Source organism: Camelus ferus, chromosome 1 (assembly GCF_009834535.1).
Source record: "Camelus ferus isolate YT-003-E chromosome 1, BCGSAC_Cfer_1.0, whole genome shotgun sequence".
NCBI lineage: Eukaryota > Metazoa > Chordata > Mammalia > Artiodactyla > Camelidae > Camelus > Camelus ferus.
Window position 1 is genome coordinate 94,500,624 of NC_045696.1, and position 26,117 is coordinate 94,526,740.

At 39.3% G+C, this 26,117-nt stretch overlaps 1 long non-coding RNA gene across 1 annotated transcript; it reads right to left on the bottom strand.

Moving 5' to 3' along the window:
• Positions 1–805: 805 nt before the first annotated feature.
• On the bottom strand, positions 806–23,221 carry LOC116665692. Its single transcript, XR_004322329.1, has 4 exons — positions 18,371–23,221; positions 17,322–17,459; positions 15,607–15,687; positions 806–1,683 (listed from the first exon to the last, which is right to left on the bottom strand). It is a non-coding gene; the product is annotated as an uncharacterized LOC116665692 (long non-coding RNA).
• Positions 23,222–26,117: the final 2,896 nt, after the last annotated feature.

Here is a 26,117-nt window from a genome sequence, read left to right on the forward strand (position 1 = left end):
AGAAATAGTTTCTCACTTGAGCCACATTTAGAATTGGGAGAAGCCCCAGCTAAGGTTCCAGCTAGACTCTTAAATCTTCTGACACTTTAACCAATGAGGGGCCTTTCTTCTTTTCTCAAGACTATATAAGAAGTTGATTTATTAGATACTAATCTCTCCTAAGATCCTTGAACTAAATTACGTTTTTCTGGGGCACGCTTTAGAGGATACTGCCCTTACAAAGACCATGGCAGAGTGTCAAGACATAATAAATAGCTGATTACAGTGTACCTACTCTGACAGTACTTTTAAGGAAACTGAATACCACTTATTTTTTTTTAAATATCATAAAGGCATAATACAAATGTCTAGAGTTATCTGAGATTAAACAAATTAATCATTTTATGCCATGCTACAGAGGATTTGGAAAGGAATATACATTGTAAGTGAAGAATTAGAAGACAAGTAACAGTAATTCAGAGATGCTAAGACAAGTCAATGATGATTGATAGGTAATGAACTAAGGAAATAGTTATGCATTTAAGTGGTAAAATTAGATATTAGAAACAACCTAAATAGCCAACAATAGTGAAATATTTAAATAAATTTTGTAATGTCCATATAATGGAATATTACACAGCCATTATTATTTAGGTAATGTGTATATAAGATGATTTCAATTGTGCAAATAATATACATATTTGAATAAATGGGAAAAAATTACACTAACATTTTAGGAGGATTTATTTCTAGATTGTGGACTTTGGGATAACTTTCTTTTTTATACTTTGTGATGTTTAATGAACACACATTACTCTTAAAGGAGGAGATATATATTTTACATCAGTTAACAATAATGAAGCATCAATGAAAGAAATGTTTATCAGAATAAAGAGAGCTGGGAAAAGATTAAGATGCACTTTCAATGTAAAAACTGCAAACATTTTGCCAGGAGACCAAGGCTGTAAATAGATTAAAAAATGGAGCTTTTAATTCCTAGATATCTCTCTAGATGAAAAGAAATAAAGATTTTCCTATGACTAGAATGAAATGAAAAGTCACATTTTAACTAAGTAGTAGTTGAAAATGAGTGAGTACCAGTGAATGAAATTTAGAGTAACAAAATTTTAGAGTTAGTTAAGACTTCAGCAGTCATCGAATCCAACCTTTTGAGAGGGTCAAGAATCCCTTCTTTGGTACACTGGAGAAGTGGGCATCCAATTTGTTTGAATACCTGCAATGGACACACAGCTGACCACCTTAGACACAGTCTACTCTACCCCTTCGCAATTCTAGGTGTTAGAAAGTTCTCTTTTATGTGGAATTGAAATTGGAGTCCAGTAACTTCCATATGTTTATTCTTGAAGAGTACTAAAAATGGGTAAGAATAAGTTTTTAAGCAGTAAAAATATTGATATATTTCCATAGAGGTTTGGAGAGAAAATCGGAAAGTTTTATACTTGTGAAGTCAATTTCAATTTCCTCTTCTTTACAACAGTGTTTCTAATATTTGATAACAGACCCCTTTTAAATCCTCCCTTTGCCCCAGAATGATTATCTTCCATAAGACAGTTCTTCCCATGACATGGTTTCCAAACCCCTGACAGCCCAGGGAATCCTCCTTTAGAAGCCATGTTGAACTGTTCTGTCAACAAATTGGTAAATCTGGGAGCTGTTTCCCGTCGTCTCCTTCCTTATGTGGTTCTGCGTTAGAGCAACCAAAAGAGGAAACCGCGTAAGATTCAAAAGGCAGGAAGAAGTCGTGGTCATTATTTCTGCAGGCCTTAGCAGGCAAATGGAGTGATGGACAGATACAGAAGTGCTTAGAGGGTTTCACTTGGCCCTCACTCTCCTCTGCACCACATCCTCACTCCTGATCCTGGTACCCCAGAATAGCCCCAGTCCCCAACTAGTCACCTGGGGGAAGACACACTGACGTGGTAACAACACAGAGGGAACAACCAGTGCTGTCTCTTAAAGGTATAACATCAGCCACATATGCAATTTTAAATTTTCTAGTAGCCACATAGAAAAGGTAAAAAGAAACAAGTCAGTTTTAATAATCTATTTTATATAACCTAACATAATTAAGGATGTATTCTTTCAACACATAAACAATAAAAAATGGTTAATGAAACAGCAAGGAAGCCAGTGTACTAAAAACGGTGAGTGAAAAGGAAGGTAGCGGGGGACGAAGTGAAAATGCAACCAAGAACCTGTTTGTAGAGGGCACTGTAGACCACAGTAATGGTGTGGGATTTTCCAGGGTGTAATGAGACATTTGAGTAGAGGGATGGCATGAGCTGACTTCTACTTTTAAATAGTTTTGGTTGTTCAGTGGAGAATAAACTTTAAGGGAGCAAATCTGGACGTGGAGAGCAATGAGGAGGATTTTGCAGTGTCTTAGGTAAAAGATGAGGGGGGCTTGGACTAGGGTTATAGCGTAAAAAAGATAAGTTATGGAAAATCTGTGATAGTTTCAGGGTAGAACTGACAAAATTGGCCCATGGTTGAATGTGTGAGAGAGAGAAGCAAGACTTAGAGATGGTGCCTATCTTTTTGGATTAAGCACTTTGGGATGACAGTGCCGTTGACCATGAGGAGGGAGACTGTTACCGAGTCAAAACTCGGTATCCCATATATCCCATATATTTCAGGCTGTAGGCAACATTCTTTTACACAAAGGTGCAGAACCAGTGCGACTAAGCCCAGGAAACTGAGCACAGGGTTGAAGCCGAAGGAAGAGATCTAATATGGAGTCAGATTGGTTCTTTTCTACTTAAAAGACTAAGAAAAAAACTGTTTATTTTGTTTGGCTTTATCATAAAATATGATTTTAAATATTGATTCTTTGTCATTTTGATAAGCATATCATTAAGTCACAGACATAAATCTTGAACTGAGGAGAGCTGACTATAGAGTTTTATGGTTCCATTCAGCTTGATACCCAAGCATTTAACATTACATCCAGAACACAGTTAATTCATCTTACTCCACTACTTACTATCATTTACACATCTTGTCCATAAGTATAAAATTCATTCAGCATCATGTTTCATTTATGGCATTACTTTGATCTCCCAAACTAGTAGCTTCATTTCTTCCTTCCCTACTTAGCCTGGACCATTTCAGTGGGTTCTTGCCTATATCATCCAGTCTCTCAACCCCCTCTTTCCGGCTCATCTGAGTCACCAGACCCTAACCTGTGATTAGTCCAACTATCTGTTTGCTCAACAGATACTTCAAAGCTGCCGAATGCTGCTGGAGAAACACTGCATAACTGGATTGCTTGAACTTACCACATATTTACCATTTCCAGCCTCAACTCAGTCCACAGTGTTGTTGGGCAGTGCTTTCATTGCCTCTATTAAGATAACTTTCCCAATCACTAAGGTTATCATTTTATGTTTTTGCATTCCTCCTCGAACTTTCACTTTTATACACAGGAGAAAAAAAGTATTGCTTGCTGGAAAACAAAATGAGTACTCCAGGTAATTAATTTATTCACATTTTCTCCTCCAACTACAACATTATATATATTGACACTCATCCTCACCCACCACATTCAAACCTTCTTGCATTCATCTCCAAATGTCTCTTCCAGATGGTGCTGCATCATCAATTTCTCCCTCTTCATTGACTGCTTTTCTTTCCTCAGTAAATATGCTTAAGTCTCCTCTCATCCTAAAGAAAATCTTCTTCACTCCTTTGTCCTTCTTAAGCTACTACATCTGTCTCTGTCCTTCTTTCACTGCAGATTTCATCAGGAAGTTTCATAATCCGCTATAATCACATCCCTCTGCTGAACCTGTTCTTCCCAAAGTCTTTAGTGACCCCCAGGTCTTAAATTCAACTATTTATTATACTTCTTTTATTCCATTTATCATCTCTGTAGCCCATTTATCATCTCTGTAGCATTTAGTGCTGTTGACCACAGTCTCTTTCTTGAATTTCTCATCTCTGGCCCTCACTCCTCTGATCAATTCTAGATATTCTTGATTGATCCATCTTCCTTCACAATCACTTGCAGATGGTACTTTGAGACCTTCCCACATATTTCTTTTCCTCTCGTGCACATTCCTCTCCTTGAGTGATGTTACTCACCTAGACAGTCTACTTTCACCTACCATGGTAGCTGAGAAAATGTGCTGTTGCAATCTCCTACTGTGAGGAGCAAAGTTGACTAAGAGCCCTACCTCCTGCCCTTACAGATCAGCCACCACATTGGCACCAAGGCCGTGCTTCCCCTGGCTGCTCCCAGTCAACTGAGTTTGATTGAGTTTGGTTGGATTCTAGTGCAGACTCAGGATGCTCTTTTGGCTCTAGGACTCCACTGAGCCTGGAGAAAACTTTCTTAGGATTGTGCTGCCATCTGAGACTCTTCCCATGCAAACCTCCTTCCTTCCCTCGCTCCTTATTACAAGTGTTAAACCAGCATTGTGGTCTAAAGGATTTCCCTGCCTTTCTTCTTCTCCCTCATGAATATTTCCCCCGATAATTCTCTTGCACACTTGATCTCAACTTGGCAACTACTTCTTAGAGGATCAGATTCCACCCACCAGTACACCGACAGCTGACAAATATATCCCCAGTTCCTACCCTGAGCTGAAGATTTATATAACTGATCACTCAATAACTTCTCCAGGTGATTCAAATATATCTCAAATTCAATACATTGCATATGAAATTCCTTATTTGCCATGCACTCATATTGCTTTCCAGCAATTCTTGCCTCATGTAGTTGCACCATCATCCATCCAACTGTTCTCTCCTGCTCATCATCCCCTCTTCCATGTGCTTAACTCAGGCATTCATTAAACTATTTGGGACTGGTGCCCTGTCAATTATAGACACCTGGCTTTCTGTCTGGCCCCTCTCCAATTCTGTACTCACAAAAGGCTCTCTACAAGCTGGCTCCCTGTTATCTTTGCCTGCTTTATCACTGTCAGCCTTCTCGTCCACCCATCATTCTATACTTCCTTCCACTCACTAATTAAATATTCCACACTTGCTCATGGCTCTGAGTCCTTGAAGGTGCTATTTTAGTATCCCCTACTGTCGCTGTTGCTCAACTTCTACACATTTTTCAAGGTGCAACTCAAATGTTATTTACTTGAGGCTCCACTCCCAAACCAGCTACTACCATAGACAAAGATAGCAAATCTTCCCTTTTTATTATCTTAGGACACCTATAGACTCCAATTACAGCACTCTTTTCTTGTATTTTGCTACAGTTATGTGTATAATCTGTCCCTGTCACTATCTTCTAAGACTTTGAAGAATGAACTATGTATTATTAGTCTGTATCTGTCCAGTTCCTTGAATGGTGCCTCCATCATAATAGGTATTCAATATATATTTGTGGAATTAACTGAAGCAGCAAAGATTAAGTAAAGTTATATATTGATTGGACTTTTCTTGAGAAATGCATGCTAACTTTTAATGATTATCTCAGTGTTTCTTAAATGCTTGAAAATAACCTACTTTTTTTTTTTTTGCTGCCTCTATCAAAACAGATAGGTTTGAGGCCACCACTCAAAGTCTGAATCAAAACCCAGGGCTAAATCTATAATTTTCTTAAGAAAGAGCAATGTTAGCCAGACACAAACTTATTTGAGCAAATCCAGTGCTGATAGTATGAAGGTTTTTAAGGAAGAGTTTGTTTTGAGACATATTTGTCACAGAGGCAAGACGAGGGTGACATCAATCTTAGAAACTGGCACAAATACTCCACAAATAATTACTGAATATCTGCTATGATGGATGCACTTTTGTGCTGGATACAAAAGTGCATTCTGTTTGGTTAGAGAAGTAGAATGGGTTTGATGTAAGCTTTAGAACTGTGTTCAATGCTTTGAATCGGCCACAGATTGGCTGACTTTCAAAGCATGAGGCTGTCACTGACTGGTCAGCTTTCACAAATGTAATCACTGAAGCAAGGTATCATTGAGCAGGAAATTTTTAAAATCAATTCTGGTAATCTGTTAGAACCGTGGCTACAAAACAGTCAATAATTGATTAGACAGATGTAAAACCATTTAGGTGGAGGTTTCTGTGACACTATAGAACAACCAGTTTGCTATGAGCGGCGTGAGACCCTCTGACACTCCTGACTTCTTCCCTTAGTTCAGTTAGGGTCTCTAATGTACTCCAGGCTCACGAAAGCACAGACACACACATGCTTTATTCCTACAACCAGCTGATTAGATACAGGAATACAATAATAAATGCCACTGCTTGGTGTCACACAGTCTCCCCTGTAGGGTTTATCTTTTACTGAGAGGGATAGATCAGGGAAAATATTAGTGCAAGGAACTCTCTGAATTGGGGACTGTCTGTCCATAAGGCTGATTTTATTTCAGGTTTGTTAAGTAATGATCAACTTGAGAGCTGTAACACAAGAACTCATGTTTGCTGAGCCAGGTATTTTGAGTTATTCCAAACGAAGCACACAGAGAGCAGAAAAGTGAGCCAACACATATGTAACATGTTAATAATTCTTTACATATTATCAATTAATCTCCAAAACCACCAAGTAGGTAGGTGTTATGTTCTTATGTTCATTTCTATGAAACAAAGTGGAACTTAAAGGGGTTTAGTAAATTTTTCAATGTCATGAAGCTTGGAAGTGACAAAATTAGAATTTAAATACAGGTTTCTTTCTTTCTTTTTGTTTTTTAATTGAAGTATAGTCAGTTACAATGTGTCAATTTCTGGTGTACAGCATGTCCCAGTCATGTATGTGTATGTATATATATTCATTTTCATATACTTTTTCATTGAAGGTTATTACAAGATGTTGAATATAGTTCCCTGTGCTATAAAGGAGAAACTTGGTTTTTTATCTATTTTTATATATAGTGGTTAATATTTGCAAATCTCAAACTCCCAAATTTATCCCTTCCCACTCCCTTTCCCCCAATAACCATAAGATTCTTTACTATGTCTGCGAGTCTTTCTGTTTTGTAGATTAGTTCATTACTATCCTTTTGTTTCCAATATGAGTGATATCAAATGTATTTTTTTTTCTCTTTCTGGCTTACTTCACTTAGAATGATGATCTCCATGTTGCTGCAAATGGCATTATTTTATTCTTTTTATGGCTGAGTAGTATTCCATTGTATAAATATACCACATCTTCTTTATCCAGTCATTTGTCAATGGATATTTAGGTTGCATATAGTGCTGCTATGAACATTGGGGTGTGTGTATCTTTTTGAATTAGAGTTCCCTTTGAGTATATGCCCAGGAATGGGATTGCTGGATCATATGGTAAGTCTATTCCTAGTCTTTTGAGGAATCTCCATTACTGTTTTCCATAATGGCTGCACCAAACTGCATTCCCACCAGCAGTGTAGGAGGGTTCCCTTTTCTCCATAGCCTCTCCAGCATTTATCATTTGTGGACTTTTGAATGATGGCCATACAGACTGGTGTGAGGCGATACCTCATTGTAGTTTTGATTTGCATTTCTGATAATTAGCGATATTGAGCATTTTTTCATGTGCCTATTGGCCATTTGTATGTCTTCATTAGAGAATTGTTTAATTCTTCTGCCCATTTTTGGATTGGGTTGTTTTTTTCTTATTAAGTTGTATGAGCTGTTTATATATTCTAGAAATTAAGCCCGTGTCAGTCTCGTCATTTGCAAATATTTTCTCCTATTCCATTGGTTGTCTTCTTGTTTTGCTTATGGTTTCCTTTGCTGTGCAAAACTCGTAAGTTTAATTAGGCCCCATTTGTTTATTTTTGCTTTTATTTCTATTGCCTGGGTAGACTGCCCTAGGAGAACATTGCTAAGATTTATGTCAGGGGATGTTTTACCTATGCTTTCTTCTAGGAAGTTTATAGTGCCTTGTCTTATATTTAAGTCTTTAAGCCATTTTGAGTTTATTTTTGTGTATGATGTGAAGGAGCGTTCTAACTTCATTGATTTACATGCTGCTATCCAGTTTTCCCAACATAACTTGCTGAAAAGACTGTCTTTTCTCCACTGTATATTCTTGCCTCCTTTGTCAAAGATTAATTGACCATAGGTCTGTGGGTTCATTTCTGGGCGCTCTATTTTGTTCCATTGGTCCATCTGTCTGTTTTTGTACCAATACCATGCTGTCTTGATTATTCTAGCTCTGTAGTATTGTCTGAAGTCTGGGAGGGTTATTCCTCCAGCTTCATTCTTTTTCTTCAGTTTTGCTTTGGCAATTCTGGGTCTTTTGTGATTCCATATAAATTTTATTATTGTTTGTTCTAGTTCTGTGAAAAATGTCACCGGTAATTTGATAGGATCTCATTAAGTCTGTAGCTTGCCTTGGGCAGTATGGCCATTTTAACAATATTGATTCTTCCAATCCAAGGGCATGGGATATCCTTCCGTTTCTTTAAGTCATCTTTAGTTTCCTTAATCAACGTTTTGCAGTTGTATAAGTCTTTCACCTCCATGGTCAGATTTATTCCTAAGTGTTGTATTGTTTTGGATGTGATTTTAAAAGGGGCTGTTTCTTTACTTTCTTTTTCTGATATTTCATTGTTAAGTGTAAAGAAATGCAACTGTGAATCCAGGTTTCTATTTCAATAGTCAAGAAAACATTCCCCCTGAACTGTACTCCCTGCCCCCAAGGAAAAGTGGAATACCTCCACTCTGAAGAAATCAGTCTGGAGAGAGCATGCAGTGGAGATTGGGGGAATCACTACCAGTCATCCAGACCTGGAAAAACAGTTGTGCTAAAATTTATATTTCTGAACCTCTTACTCATTGGCTGGGGTGTTTTGTTTTGTTTTTTTTGATTACTCACAAAACAAAAACTAAAATATTCTTACATTTTAGAAAGTTACCCGAACTCCAAATGCCTGCTGTTCTCACACAAACGTTTGCTGTGCAGAAAGCCACACCACAAGAAATTGTGGTGTAATTAGGTTCCAGTTGGTATATATAAATGGCCACTTCAACATACTCATTTTTCAAAAAGCTACATGACTCAATAATGCCATCTCTCTCTCTCTACCTCACACATTTTTAAAAAATGACTGAAATAAATATACAAAGCTGTATCAAAATATGAAAAACAAATATGGCTAGCTTAAATTTATTGAGATTTTCTAGGAGTCATATGTGCTACTAAGCACTAACTTAAAACAAGGATAGGGGCATAAAAACAGAGAAGAATGGAGTTAATTATTTTTTTAAATGCATACAATAAAGTCCTGTTCACTAATGTTGGATGGATCACAAATTTGACTCTAGGTATTTTAAGTTCTATTTAAGAACAAAGATTTGGTGTTACTCTTAGTAATACAATTAATTCAGATTGGCAATTAAAAATGATAATGTAAAAAGTCAAAGACCGGAGTAAAAAATGATAGCACAGTTAGTATATAAAAGTTGAAAATAAAATCAGACCATCAGAAGAAGCACAACTTTTTCTTGATACTAAGCCAGTAAGCTAATTTCTTTTGTGAATATTCAGAAATATGGCATTGAACAATGGCCTTAAAAATATCTACTTCCATTAAATTGCTTGTATAGCATCTTCTGAATATCCCAGCACCTTGAGTATTTCAACATATTTCTACTGACAATGAGTGACAAACGTTGCCTAGCATATTCAGTATACTAAATAAAGATTCTGGTTTTCTAAACTATTTATTTTTGAATAGGTAACATGTAGAACAGAACACAAAGAACAGAGTGAAAGTCTCTCCTAATTGTGTCCTCCAGCACCCCAGTTCCCAATGGAAGGGAAATAATATTAAATACTATAATTTTAGAAAAGTTCTCTGAAATAAAGGAAGGCCTGGATCTGTAATATTGAATAGATCCATCTTTTATCTCAGAAAATCAATCCAGAACAGTCGACTGTGAGACATATCCTAGTAAGAGTATTGAACTTTAGAAGTAAAGATAAGAACCCTCTGTGTTTCCAGGCAGAATCAAAAAGTCACTTAGAAAGAACAGAAATTCAGGTTGGCATCAGACTTAAGGTCATCAACAATCAAAGCAAGAAAGCACTGCAACACCCCATAAACTTCAAAAAAGGAGGGGTAAATAAAGGATTTTATATACAGCCAAGCTGTTCTTCAAATATTGTGGTGACCCATCTTTCCTGGGGAATCTACTAACAGATGAACTTCATTTAACAAAGAAGTGATTAAGGGAACTAGCAAAAGAACTAGTACTGAGGATTAAATATACAATTGACCGTTGATCAATATGGAGGTTTGGGGTACTGACTATTCACATATAACTTCACAGTCAGCACTCTGTAGGCAGGTCCACATCTGGGGATTCAGTCATCCATGGATGGTGTAGTACTATGGTACATACTTAGTGGGGAAAAAATTCCACATATAAGTGGACCCCCACAGTTCAAGCACCTGTTGTTCAAACGTCAACTGTACATAATTGTAGATCTAAGACTAACAGGTAAGAATGAGAAAGAAAGCCTAGTATGTAAATATTCTTTGTCAAAGTCAAAGTAACACACACACACACAAAACTGAGAAATGAAAGAAAAAGAAAATAGTATATGGTCACTGACTGCTGCAAAGGTAATAGGTAGAAATAAAAGGAAACCATCTAAAGCTGACAATATAGTTGACATCTAACCAAGGACGAAAGGGACTAAAAGTATTAAAAGTATCAAAATAAGATAATAATTGTTTTAAATATATATCTTAAACACAAAAATATTACAATATAGTAGAAGTTTAATTGAAAAGCAAACAATACAGGCTACTTAATGAAAGTCACATAGTAAATAAACATAATTCTGTTACAAAAGACCAAACTTACCCGTCATACTGATAAATGTAAATAGGCTCAATTTATCTATCTAAAAATTTTTTTTAGATTGGCTTACAAATCAAAATCAGAGTAAGGAATATTCCTCAAGACACATGATGTCATTTCTTCCAAAAGTCATTGTCATTCCTCTGCATTTTCCTGCCCTGAGCATTTGCCAATATCGGCTTTGTTCCTGTTTATACTCTACACTTGCAAAATATGTTTTTAATCCCTCCAATCTTACTATTCCAAATTAAGTCTTCCAAAGCAGTTTAGCATTGGATGTTTATTAAAGTAGAGGAAAATATGGGCAAATGTTGGGTTTTGAGGGAAAGAATCCATTATGTAATGCATTTTATTCTTAAATGCTAAGTGGTTCCAGGCTTTCCCTTCCTGTTTCTTATGGAATTGCATCAGCTTTTTAAGGCTAAATACAAGAGATCAGAAGAAAAAAAAAAACCACATCAGGAAAAGATACTTATTTAAAAATTATCTTAAAAGTCTCTATTTCCTTGCTATGCTATCACAGGTAAATCACTAATCTCAGCCTTTTCCAAAATTTTGCATCCTTCCTACATTGCAGATAATTAATAATCAGCTACTTTAAAAGCTATTTATAAGCAATGTATAGTATGGATGCTCACAATCATATCTTACAGAATTTTCACTGACTTTTACGTTAAATAACATTACCATATGGAAAAAAATAGAATATATAGATAGAAAAATAAAGCCCAATAATTAAATCAGCCACAATTCCACCACAACACTGTTGTAAATGTTTCCGTATATAGATACATGCACAGCAGCCACCAGACCTGCAAGCAGCCTGCTGCCCCTTCTCTGTCTACCTCTTTGATTTGCAAATGGAGATGGAAAACGAGGCTCGGAAGGAAAAAGTCAGAGCAAAGGCTCTAGTTGCATCATAGGTACTGACACCTGGGGACCTTTAGTGCGGCTCTTACCAGGCCAGAGGGTTAAATACTGAATGAAAAGCATCCTTAGATAAATTGTAATCTACTTAGACTTTTAATAGGGAGTCATTTGTATCCTCCTAGTTTTCTATCAGAGAATCAGAAACAGAAAATAATATTTCTCTAAAATATTGATGTATGTGGTTTTTCAAATAATAAAAATTATAAGTAATAGATATTCAATGCAACAAAAAATTAGATGATACAGAAAAGTACAGAAAGAAATTTAAAATCCCACATTTATCACTCACTCTGCCACCATATTTTACATCAACAAATCATTTTGACACGTTTTTAGTGCCCGAGAGAACTGACCCTTAACTGCAAATATCGGGACGTTACCTGGAGAGGAAGTGGACCATTAACCTACTACTGTGTCCTCTCACCTTCTTAGTAAGGGTCAGCCAGGATTGGTCCTTGACTACAATTTAGTCACAATTATATTGTACAATGGCTAAGTATTAATTATTATGTATTTGATATTAAGTATTAATGTCTAAGTATTAATTGCTCCAGCTAAAATTTTTTTACCAGTGATATGAAATTAATTTGGTTACTAAATATCCAGCTTTCACAACTATAACATTTTTCTTAATTCCACATATTTATTTGAATTAGGCCAGATGATTCTTGAGTTTCCTCTAGCACTAAAATGTGGTGGCAGTTCCCTGAAAAGCAATGTAAAAAGAAACTAAGACAGCACTGTAAATAAGTTAGCTTTTTGTGAGATTTTCTCAAAGTTATCAAAAAATCAATTCAAGTGTTTTCTTCTAATGCATTTTGACGTTTACTCTTTCAGTATAAAAGCTGGTTACCATATGCAAAAGCATATTCTTAATAATTGATGTTGTTTACTTTGAATGTGATTACTCATAGAAGGCTGGAGAAATGAATCAATACTTGCTTAGCTTCTCCAAAATAAATCAGAGATAATTGTTAAAGTAATGCACATTAATTTAGGCTGTCAAATTAATTTCCCAACACCTCCTTATGCTACAAGAGTCTTAATTAAGAAATAACTAAGGTTGCCTTCCCTTATTACAGGTACTGCTGAACCACTGGCTCTGAACAAAGTCATTTAACTCCTTTGATGTATGTGATTTAAAGAACACCAGAGAAAATCTACACCCCATTAGTTATGCTGTACATTTGTAAAGGGAATTGGCAGTTTGCAAAATGCTTCCATGATCTTTCTGCAAACTGTGTCCAGTTCTGTAAGATGAAACATGGGCCTCCTACAAAGCTATTTCAGTACTGTGTGGAGCCCCACAGAGGGTCCAGTCTCAAGTTCCTTAATTTTAAGAGGATTACTGACTAATAGAGTGCCTCAGAGAGAGAAAAGTGAGTGATGTAGTCTATGGACATTATGATAAGAGGGAAGTTTGAAGGAATTGGGAAGATTTAAGAAAAGAAGGGGTATAATAATTGGAACATCCTGTCTTGTTTGAATGTATGGTATATGGCAGAGGGCTTAATCCTTTATCTTGTTCAGATGGCAGGATCAGCTCTGATAATTGATAATCACAAGGAAGTAAATAATGATAGAGAGGGCTGCCTCACTCAGGAGTGCGCTTCCTGGTACCAAGCTTCCCTTGAAGGACCACTTAGGAGGGGTGAAGGCTGACACTGAGGGACAGTTCTCCGAGGCCCACAGTCTCAGGCTTTCAAGCCTGCCTACCGTGAGGAAGCCTGTCCTTCTTGGTCCATCCCACACCTTGACTCTTGTTACCAACATTAGATGGACATTTCAAAACTCCAAAAGACAGGTGACTTGTCAGAAGTCCTCTCAGTCCCTCATTACATGCCAAGCTATGCTTAGGGATTACCCAGTGCAGTTCTGTAGAAATGGCCATTGCCAGGGTACAGACCAGGCCGTTGGAGAGCACGTGTGAGTCTAAGGGCACCATTCCCCCTCCCCAGAGTTTAAGGAGAGCACTGCAGTTCTTTACAGGCTGCTACACTCTGTCCATCCACCTAGTCTAGCGCTTACTATATAATTCTTCGTTACTTTGTACAACATGCTTCTTTAAGAGCAGAGGCTCTTCTGTTTATCCTTATAGCACCGTAACTTATCCAAGTGTTGGCATTTATTAGATACTCAGCATGTGCTTAGTGGAGGAATAAATGTATTCCATTCCAAACAGGCATTGCCTCAGTGCAGGCACTACAGCAATGGCAAGATACAGAGAATTAAAATAAGGTTCAGTCCTTGCCCTTAAGATGTACTAAAAAATCAGAATAAATATGAATGAGTGCGGATACCGATAACGGGTGGAGTTTTGACTTTTAAGATTCCTTTCAACTCTAAGATTCTATAAATCCACCTTTCCTTCCTCAATTAAAATAGCTTCAATGCAAGGGCATGAAAAGTGTCCATACTCTTTTAGGATTTTCCTAGGTTTTAATCTACCGTAGGTAATACAGCTCAGCTTCTAGCAAATCAAATAATGTGAGGAGTCAATCTATAGATAAAGCATGAAGTTAGAGTTGGGAACAAAAGGTCTTGGTAGAAATTAGTGTTGAAACCATATAAAATGCTCTTTTCTCATATTGAGAAAAAAAAAGACTTTCTGGTTCTGGAATGTAAAGTGTATGGTAATTTATATACTACTGGAAGAATTCAAACTACTAAATCTATATTAAAAATAATAAACAAGTTCCTACTATATAGCACAGAGAACTATATTCAGTATCCTTTAGTAACCTATAGTGAAAAAGAATATGAAAAGGAATATATATATGGATGACTGAAATATTATGCTGTACACCAGAAATTGACACAACATTGTAAACTGACTATACTTCAATTAAAAAAATAAAAAAGACTGTCTGAAATTATTAAAAAAAAATACTGACATAATGTTTACTCTCCCACTTAACATTTACAGATTAAATCTGTTCATTTATAATGTAGTTACTTTCATTGTTCGTGTTTTACAGAGCATGAAACAGGACATAGAACGAAGTCATTTGCCCCTGGATTATGAAGTAGAAAGCAGTGCACATAGGTAGTGAAGCACTGGAGTTTACATTCATAACCACTTCACTATATTGCCTCTTCTAATAATCTCCTAGATCACGATAAGAATTTTATTTCTTACATCATATTAAGATTCTTTCTGCTAGCTTTTTCATAATCCAGAATCAGTAACCCTTGATTAGCCTTGCTTCTGATGCATTCGTGAACAAAGACAAGCCTAGGCTTTGAGGGAAACTGCAAAGCAATGAAACAGAGCCCCTTAACAGGAAAACAGTTGCTGGGATTCTAGCCCCTTACTCAGTTTCTCTGGTATCATTTATGTAAACTCAGACAATGATCACCCTCTGTGCCCCATGCCCCATGCCGATGTGCGAAAGGACACAGTTGTATCAAATAATAACTGATTATTTGATTAAATGACAATGGACTACTCTACACAGTCACACACGCACAAAAGCCAACTAACCAACTGTTTTGCTAAACCATTTTGATTTACTGGGGGTTAAGTTGCTTACTCTGAAAAGCAAGGTGCATTTCAGTTTGGAATTGCAAGATCTTTTTTTTCACTTAGTTTCACACGTATTCTGTTTTTCACTTTGCGCTCTAAATAGTTAGCTAATTGGGACTATTTAACAGATTGTATATGTGGCTGCTGAGGGTAATTGTATCTTAACAACTGAAGGGGTTTTTACTTAATTTGTGAGTTGGTTCATGGTTTGGTTGAGAATGACCTTGCCTCCTACAGTTGGCATCAAAGAGTCAGGCAGAAGCTGAAGCGTTCCTGACTGTAGGAGGTGAAGCTCATTCATATTCCTTTGTAAACAAATTAACAGTTGCCAGTGTTTTCATCCCACAAAATCACCTTAGCAACATGGATATAGAAACAGCACGAACCTTCCTCGGAACCTCCAGTTGTTCCCAGCACCAGGAGACAGCAACAAACCTGACCGGCAAAATTCTCCACTTATTTTCATCCTGAAAATGAGTGTCAGAATTTCCATGAAACATTATAGAGCCCAATGTTTAAAAAAAAAAAAAAAAAAAAAAAAAGCTCAACTACTCTCGTATATACAATAGTTATTTCTCAATAGAGCTTTATATACTTTTAAAATTTTTTCCTGACATGGTTTGACCAAGTTTAAATTAATTTTAGCCCAAAAAGAAAAGGAGGATCTATTTCCAAGTAACTTAGGAAATTAGGCTGGGCTACTTTGAATTGTGGGCCACTGATGATAGTTACCTTGTATTCTTCTGTGTGTGAGGAATATGAACGTTGCAGAGTAGAGAAAGGTACAGCCAGAGTCTAGTCATGAAGCCCACCTGAGAGCCTTGGGGCAGAGGAAACCTGGGGCAGGACAAACCTTGCCAGACAGCTGATGTCAGAAATCTGTACCAAATGTCTATGAATCTGTTTCTGTTTTATAAATAAGTTCATTTGTGTCTTTTTTGAAGATTCCACATATAAGTGATATCATATGGTATTTTTCTGTCTTTTCCTGGCTTACTTCACTTAATATGATGATCTCCAGGTCCATGCATGTTGCTGCAAATAGCATTATTTTATTCTTTTTATGGCTTAGTAGTATTCCATTGCATAAATATACCACAACTTCTTTATCCAGTCATCTGTCAATGGACATTTGGATTGTTTCCATGTCTTGGCTATTGTAAATAGTGCTGCTATGAACATTGGGGTGCAGGTGTCTTTTTGAATTAGAGTTCCCTCCAGATATATGCCTCACAGACACAGAAAACAAACTTATGGTTATCAGAGGGGAAAGGAGGTGGGAAGGGATAGACTAGGAGTTCAAGATTTGTAGATACTATTATATATAAAACAAATAAACAACATGTTTCTTCTGTATAGCACAGGGAACTATATTCAATATCTTGTAGTAACCTATAATGAAAAAGAACATGAAAAGGAATATATGTGTGTATATGGATGACTGGAACATTGTGCTGTACACCAGAAATTGACACAACACTGTAAACTGACTATACAGCTATTTATTATTTTTTCTCCCTTTTTAAATAGAAGTATAGTCAAAACAAAAAAAAAGGGGGAATCTGTACAAAATGTCCCAGATAGCTGTGTTTTGTGTGCTTTCCTGTCCACTCATCCTTCCCACATAGAGAGGCAAGAAACCTGTTTATGGATTTCTTAGAGTTTTGTATGCTGCTGATCTTCACTCTAGACAAAGGAGAACTAGTTAGGCTGAAGCACAATGTATTTAAGACTGCCCCTGGGCCTTGGCCACCTATAGCTCTGTCTTCACTCTTTAGTGTCTTGTCTGTCTCTTTGCATTCCTGAAAAGTTTTATTCCTCATGCAAATATTCCACATAGTTCAAGAAACCAGTAGTAAGAATTTTATGTTTACAAATTTAGCAGAGGGTTTACACCAATATTCAGAGTGAAGGAAAAGCAGACCATCATAAGAAAAAGCACTTCCATGTCTTCACCACTGTCGCTCTTCAGTCTGTGAGGACTTGCATTTTCATTGCTGCATTAGTTCATAGAATGTCTAATTACTAGTGTCTGTGTTTAAAAGTTGTAAAAATATTTTTAATGGTTTTAATGAATTGAGATATCATAAGCGCTACTTACCCATTTTTCTGTCTTGCACTGGTGTGAGGAAAATCCACGCTGGCCTTGCTGGAGAGAGAGGCATCACGGCGTGTGTCCCTGGCACCCCATAGTAGAAGAACCATCTTTAAAACGGTACAAAGCCTGGGACTTTAAACACTACGTGAAATGCAAAGAGTAAAAACGACTGGATGCTACCGGTGCCCTTATAAACTGGAAAACAGCTAGTGACACAGATCAAGAGCCTTAAAGAAGCTCTTGAACAACTTTGTAACACAAATCTAGTGTCTTAGGTTGGGTTCCCCAAGAAACAAATTGAGGCAGATTTTCCTTCAGGAATTTTATTAGAGTCCCCTTGCGAGGAGCATCTGTGGGGAATAATAGAAGCAGGGCTGAGTAGAGAGTGAAGTTGAATGAGGTCGCACGAGGGCCTCGGCAAATCCCACAATCTGAATCTTGTATAGCTCTTCAGAGAATCCTCAAATTTTATACCACCACCACCTCCTCCCTCTAGGAGCAGTTCCTAGAGGTGGGTAGCCATGGGGGAGGAGACCTAACATTGGGCAAGGCAGCTCCCATCTCTTGAGGCAATTCCTAGGGAAGGACTCAGCTGTGTACCAATATCAACCACACTCACAGCAGCTAGGGAAACGAGGCCTTGGTCCTAACGTGGGGATCTGGGCAGCAGACCACAGCATGCACTAGAGTCCAGAACTTGCAAAATTCAGATCCACTTGGTTCATATAAGTTCACCATCTAGAATCATCTTTTCTAGGGTTCTGGCCTGATGCACAGGATGGAGGTTGGTGGGAGCAGCTACAGCCCTCACCACTGAAGCTGGTCTTGGGAACACAACTTGGGATATGCATCTCCTTTCTTTACTCCATTCCCATCTAGGTTGTCTTCAGTCTCAAAAAGCACACTCCCTGGTCTAATCAGGTAATGCACGCCTTCATTCCTAAAAGTTCTGATCCTCTGATGACCATGCACTTCTTAAACTGTGGTGTTGGTACTTGACCATTTACTGTCAACATCTGGTAAGGAGTACCAAGAAACACCCACTGGATCACCTGGCTAAGGTATTCCTGCTCCCCAACTGTGTCATCGTGGCGGTGCTACCTACTCCTGATCATCAGGGTCCCATCAGCTCACCCAGGACTGGCGGCTCCTTTCTTGGCCTCTGGCACATGGAATCTAAAGTGCTGGTTGATTAAGAAGCAAAAAGATCTTAAAGTCCTGCAGGTAAAAGCATTCATCTTCTGAGAACAGAACCTCTGGACCTGCAAAGCTTGTCATTGTAGTCAGAGGCACATCATAGTCAGGAGTGATAGTAAACTTTCCCATCGTGTCTCCTGGGGACACAGCACTATATAGTGGTCACTAACTCAGGATGTATCCTATATTCTGAGGATGGCACCCCATCTTTGCAGGGTATTATCTCCAAACTTAGGTTTCAGCTATACTTTCAAAAGGCAGTTTCATCGCCCTGTATAAATCTAGTCCCTTTTGAGTGGTATGGTCTGTTGTAGGAATAGTGTATTCTGTTGTCTTAAGTCCACTGCCAACCTCTTTTGCTTTAAAGTGGTCCTTGGTCTGCAGGTACAATACCAAGTCTGTGGATCCAATGTTCTGTAAACACTGGAGATGGCTGAGGCCCTACAAGGGGGAAATTCAAACCCATATCTGGAATATATACTGATTTCAGTAAAGAAAAATGGCTGCCTTTTTCAGGATGTAACTGACTTGCCACCAAGTGACTTCTTGGTCTCTTTAGAAGACTGGTGCCCTGTCAGGTCTCTGTATTGTTCTTTGCTGCTGGCTGGTTGGATATCGGGCAGCAGTAGGTAGCTAGATCAGCCACAGTGACCGAGTCCTGCGATGCTGACTGGACCCAGGCAGAGTTTCCATCCCTGACATCATGGATACTCTGTTCCCGCTCTCGTGCCAGCACTGCGGTTGCTGACAGCAGAGGCTGGCTGTCACGTGTCTGCCAGCAGCAGACAGAGTCCGTTCTGTCTGTCTCGCTTTCAGTGCCTCTTTCATGGTAAAAGGAACGGCGGGTGTTCAAGTCCATGGACCTTCACGAGCTGTGCTCACTTCCAGAGGCCCATCCTAGTCCTCTTCCTCAGGCCTCCTTTCCCCCAAAGTTTCCATCTTTCTCCTTTCCAATTTCTGATCAAGCAGCCACACCCAATGCCACTGATTAGAAGTCCATGTACAGGTTAAACTGGGGCCATTTCTCCTTCCGTATAAATCAGGTATCCTGGTGCATGCCTGAAGCTCTGCCTGTGAATATTCACTCCTTACCTCTTTCAGGGCCGCAGCTGAATGGGACTATAATAAAGCAGTGGTCCACTTGGAGCTTGTACTTGAAGGTGGAGATTAACCACCCATGAGCCAAACTATCTATCACGCCCACTTCTTTAAGCCTTTGGATCTCTTTCCACTATCTGCATGGCAGTTTGGAATTTCTAGCTCAGCTGGGAAGGGCCATCCCTTTTACCAGGTTTCTACAAGCTAACAAGTAGCTTATTAGCACCAATTCCCAGGGTCCTTGCCAGCATCTTATGTCCTGTATCATTTCCAAATCAATAATTTCTCCCTTCTGCAACTTCGTACTCTCTCCCCCTTGACTCAGCATGCTCAGAATCCAGCCCTCCTAGCTCCTGACAGCACACGTTTTCTAAGTCCGAGGATAGTCCCTTTCCTCCCCTAACAGGCCCAGCACTTCCCATACCACGTTACCTTGTCTCTTGACTGCAGTCTTTGTTGTCTGGTGGCCAAGAGAAAACATGTCGGCAGATCAGAAGAGAGGAAGGTGCATGTTGCTTTGCAAAACAAGGCTTTTGAACTATTTTTCAAGCAAAGAGGGAGTGGTAACTTTCAGTGGGCATTTATGCAGAACCAGATTGTCCAGAAAAACCTAGAATTAAGACTTTTTTAGTGTATCAACTCAGATGTCCCCATCACAAATCTCAGGGTGTCACTCCTTCCTAATCAGAATCTGACATTAGCATCATAGACTTGCCTTGTAGGGGCAGAGAACTCAACTTTGTCCGGAGAGCCACTACGCTTACAATGAACTCTTCAGGTTTTCCTGACCTTTCATAGCAGGAGGCAGACATATATATCGCCACCAAGGAGACTATCTAACCTTCATATTTTGTCCTAAATTGATGATATATTGCCCTCAGCCTTTCATTATCGTTCTCCAGTGAGTATAGTAGAAAAAAATAATTTTTCCTCCACCATTTTGAATTTTTGCTGAGACTCCTATAATAAAAGACAGATTAATAAAAGAAAAACAACAAATTTACCATGTATAACTCATGGTATATATGGGAGATACTCAGGTTAAAATGAATAATTTTCCAAGGTCAGTTAGAATTTAGACTTCAGAGCCATTTTAATAGGGAAAGGGGAGGGGCATGTGGGACTCTTAGGGAAGACTAAATGATTTTTAGGAAAGATGAATGAACCCTTAGAAGAACAGATGGGAGGTGTCATATTTGATGACAAAGTTTGGGTGCGGTGTCACCTTCTGTTCTCTCCTGTGACAAGGAAGAGAGAACAGACAGGGAGGGGATCTGTGACAGCTGAGTCCCTTTTAGAGGATCTATCTTTAGGCAAATAAGGGCACTTCAGGGAAATCCTCTCCCTGCATTTGCTGTTTCTTAAGTGCCTGTAGCTCAAAATAATCAATATACTAAAGCGTCGTATTTTACGGCAGCATATCCTGAACTCCTGCATCATATTTCGGAGTGGCATATTCTGCTACCCTTCAAAGGCATTGATGGAATAAGTCATCTGATTCTCCTTTTCTTATCATTACTGTTCTTCCCAGACCTTTATGATGCCTACGGTAGTTCCTACTCCCAATACCAGTTTACCGCCTGTGGGAGTTTAACAGTCGCACCACTACAGTAGGCTGGGGGCTGCCCATAATCTACCCATCACCAGTGACAGGGTCCTTCCTCCCAGCCAACTGGTCGGTGACCCAGCTCCAGAGTCACCTGAGTCTCCTTTGTAGGCTCAGTCGTGGCATTAATAGCCTGAGGTGAGATTCCTCAAGAAACCGACCCTGAGCTGGAGAACTGCATCCAGGTGGTTTTTTGGAGATATTCTGAGGAATAACACCCATAAGGGAGTAAAGGAAGCAGCGTTGGGCAGAGGGAGAAATTAAACTGGAAGCAGTTGGAACAGAAGTCTCGGCTGGTCATGCGGAGAGCTCTGAAACTGGACTGGCCTGCCCAAATGGTGCGTAGGAGGAGGCTGGGCTGAGGGCGACTAAGGGTCAGTTTTGCAACTTCCTACATTGAAGAGTCATTGAAATGTGGGCTTCTTATAACACTGGCAAAGCAGCTCCTTTCCCTCCAGGGCAAGTCCTAGGGAGAGACTGCCTGCCGAGCGCTCTCAGCAGGCCACGGCCCTGGAGGTGAGGAGGAGAGCTTCGTTCTGAAGGGGAATCTGGGCCATGCACCGAAGACTTTACTTTCGGTTTTGAGTGTCTGATACGATTTAGGGGCAACATATTTGCTCTCTAATTTATTTTACTAGGTTAATATTTTTAAAGCTTGTAAACCCTTACCACAGACAATATAAGAGGAGCTAATTTTAGAGCTATGCAGGGCAAGAGGGAAAATTCAACCTAGAACTACAAACTACAGAAGACTCAGAAGTACATGACCTACATCCTAAATAATCAAGGATGGACTGTGTTGGGGAATCATCAAGTGCCTTTGTGCTAAGAGCCTAGTTTCTTATTTTATGAGTAGCCAGAAACTTGGATTTTTACAAGAGGAAAGGAACGCTCTGTTCTTATCTGACATTCTTGAGAGGCCTGTGGTAAAGTAGTTCATGGTGAGATTCTTTTGCAGTTAAAAAAAAAAAAAGTCAGATTCCTGACTGCATGAAGACCTCGGATGAGCAAATGTAGTGTCAGGAGGTTTCCCTGGGGCTTATTCAAGTCTAGAAAGGGCCTGGAAAGCTTGTATACAAGGCAATTGTGTTTCAGAATCTTATTCTCTGTCTCATACTTGGGGGGGGTGTGTGTGTGTGTTTTACCATGATCAGGCAATGGCCAGCAATAAATAGACTGAAATAATGGACTAGGAAATAGGAGTTACAACTCTGATGATTTCTGCTATGATAACAAGAAGGGGAAAAAAACACCAAGCAGGGTATCCTAAAGAAAACCGTATAAGCAACTAAACAAAATAACCAAAGAGAAGAGGATGGAGTAGACTTCAGAATGAGAACTTGCATCTGTGCACAGTGGTAGTCTTAAATTCTGGCAAGAGGTGTTAAGGGGAACCTGGGCCAAAGAAAATGAGGGGCTCTCAGATCATTCTCAGGCTAAAAAGCATCTAATTAGGGTTTTTTTTTTTTTTAATGAATTGACTTAAATTTGAGATGGCAATAATTATCTTTGTTTGGTAATAAAGCAACTTAGAAGTCATTGAGCTGTCATAACTGTGCACTTGGACTTGTCATGTTACTAATTTCCTCCCTTAGACATCCAGTTATAAGCACATCTAATAATATTTAAATGCACAAAAATGACTATGTCACTAAGGTATTCACTTCCTCTTACCTTGTTTGTTCACTCATCCCTACTATGTCGCAGACATTGCCAGGTATAAGGGATAAAAGATGACTAAGAAACAATTCCTGTCCTCAGGGAACTCAGTGCAGTAAGGTACACAGACCTAAGTAAAGGTGATACCAGCTACAGGAAAATATAGAAGAGTCGTTCAATAGGACGCTTAGTGACTACCTACTATGCCCCAGGTTCTAATATTCATAAAATAGGGATAAAACATGGTACATATTCTCAGTGAACTCACGGGAGGGGATATCTTATCTGGACTCATTTGACTGAACAAGAGGGACATCTCATCATCAGACTGAAATGATGGGTGAGCATGTATATGTTTTAGGTAAGTTTCATACTTAATGACTAATTGTCCAAGTGAAATAGGAGATTTTCACCTGCTCAACGTGCCAAGGGGAGTATTGACTTCCTCAAGTAGTACTCAGTGTAGGAGCTGAGAAGAGAAATTGTAGATTAGCAGGCTGGAATCATGCCATGAGGGCAGCGATAGAAAGGGACTATGAGAGCTGAGGAGATTGGCAAGAGAACAGTTCAAGTCCATAGATTCTTGTGTTCTTGATAGCTGAACACCATAGATCATGGGGTCTAAGCAAAGTCAGGAACAAAATGAAGGTGGCACATAGTTGAGAAATTGGAAGAAAATGAATCAATCAAGTAAATTTAACTTTTCATGAGGCCAATGAGTATACTGGGGTGACAGAGCAAGAGCTGGAAAGATGGGAGGTCATGGTTTGATGGTTAGTTGTTGAACTTTCGATGTTTCAAAGGAGGAGACTCCCAAGTTACGACAGGGGTAAGTGAATATGAAGGCCTGTGGCGGTACAGAGATCAGAGAACCATGAGGGCAAGCGCATTGGAGAGGTCATCCATTTGAAGTTGAGAGTAAGCCAGGATGATGGTGGAAGTTGGGGTGGAGAGGAAGGTCGGGGGTTGGCTGCCCACCTCAGTGGAAGGATGACCATCACCCAGTAGCTCACTTGTCAGGGGTCCCTCAGAATCACATCAGTGGGTATATTCCCTTGCCTGGAGGAGAAGGTAAGGATGCTGGTGAGAATTACCTTCTCACTGGCCCAGTTTGATCTCCGCCCTTGTTATTCCTGTCAGAAAGATCTAAGGTCTCTAAATGAGCACCGAAGAGCAATCGTTCTCAATACAAGGACAGGAAGTTAGTGTAACCTCAAAGACCTTTTTACTTTATTGTGTTAATTTCCTCTTTAAAAAGTATTTTCTGCATGACTGTTTCCTAATAAGAAGGATGTGGGGCAACAGGAAACTCACTGTCTGGGTCTCAAAAAATCTTTATGACCCAGTTCTATCTCCTGGATGAGTTGTCATGCAGACAATTCACCTAACATCCCTCAACCCATCCCAGAAAAAGCAGGAGCATCTAGAAGCTAATCTGAGGCAGGAAAAAACACACTGTGTTAAAGAAAGTAAAAGAAAACTACTGAGATTAGAGAAAGACAGGGGAGGTTGCACCTCAGAGAGTGGTTAAGACAGTCAAATGCGTAGTGGGTATGAAATTGCTTCTGTACTGGAATACCCAGACAGGTATGTCATTGTGGTTTTTTTTTTTCCAGCAAGTGAGATGCTGAGAGTTACTTTAGCTTCCTGTGTCATTGAGGACACAGTTAGGAAGACAGACTAAGACTTTCAAACAGAAGGATTTAGTTACACAGCTTCCTCAGTTTAGGTCACTAAGAAATGACAACGTGGGACAAGGATTTGGGTGCAGGTGATGTTTTTGAAGGTATGCTCTTTAAGAAAAGCTTGTGAGGGAGAGAGCAAATCAGGTTGGAGAAGAGGAAAGGGCCAAGCAAGGATGCGGTCAGGTCAGACAGGGGGCGCTCTGTAACATAAACCCCACCACAAAACCGTCCCTTGCTTGACACAAAGTGCTCAGTGTTTCATAACCTGGACCCGTCATCACTGGCTGTGGCTGCTCTGTCTGCTGCCATGAGTTCAGTCTCAGAGAAGGGGGCTAGTTTTGAGCTCTCAGCAGTCAAGGCTCATGGCAACAGGGCGATGGGTACACCAGGCCAGTAAGGGGACTTGGAGCTGGCGTATCTCCTGCAAAAGCTGGTGGAAAAACAGAGAATCCTAAGAGGGGATGGTGAGGCCACCCAGAGTTTGACAAGAGCAGGTCATCTAGAGAGACGACCAGAGGAAGTGGTATTACAAGAGCCCACAAGCCAGGCCACTGAGGGGGAGGTAGACATGGTAGGCATGGACCAGAAAGAGCTGGGACCACAGGAAGAGGGGCTGCCTGGCAGAAATCAGAGCTATGGAAGAGATGCTGCCAGAAATGCCATGAAAATCAGAAGGAGGAGGGGGAGAGGAAGGAGGAGGAGGAAGGAGAAGGAAAAAAAAACTACACCATTGCTATCATCCCACCCCGTGACCCTAATCTTGCTTCCCATTGGATGAATGAACCTACCTAGAGCCTGGGGAAGGTAATTCCTTGCCATTCAAACCAGGGCAGAAGTTTGGAAACAGATCTCAGAGCCAACAGGAGGTTAACTGGGTGCCCCCTAGAGAAACTGAGGGCATCTGCCCTTAGGAAGGTGAGCTCCATTGTCTGAGAACAGTGTGTTCAGATATCAGATTCTCTGCATTTAGGGACTCTTTGGATTTGGGTAGGAAAAGCTTAGGATGCTGAGTCTCTGAAGCGACAGCCACCCAAATCAGTTGTGACCAGGAGCTCCAGAGCCAGTGTGCAACCTCAAAGCTTACTCTGCATAAGGAAGTAGATTTATAAGACCAGTTTTTATTAATTTCTGCTGACTATTTTGAGGATATATATACATCTCCTCTAACTACATACCTTTGCTACTTTCTAAAGGAGTAAAATTCTATTTACAGGAAATTGGTGAGGGCGAGGGTACCAGGGAGACTTAGAACTTTCAGTCATCTTCAGAAAGAGAAAAGAGAATTTACAAAGCCGTTCTTGATCTTAAACCTATGTTAGCAACCCAACTTTGGCAATAGCATAGATGGTTCCTGGGAAATGGAAACCAAAATGATAGTTGGGAAAAAAAAATGATATAAAAAGTAAAATAGGCCAAGAGAGCACACAGGTTTGGGAAATTAAATACCTTGCCTTTTTATCTTTCATTCCTCACGTAAAATTGATTCCTGTGTTTGAAACCTACTCTGAGTTTTGTTTTTTTTATTGATCACATTGCCTCTTGTCAAAAAAACAT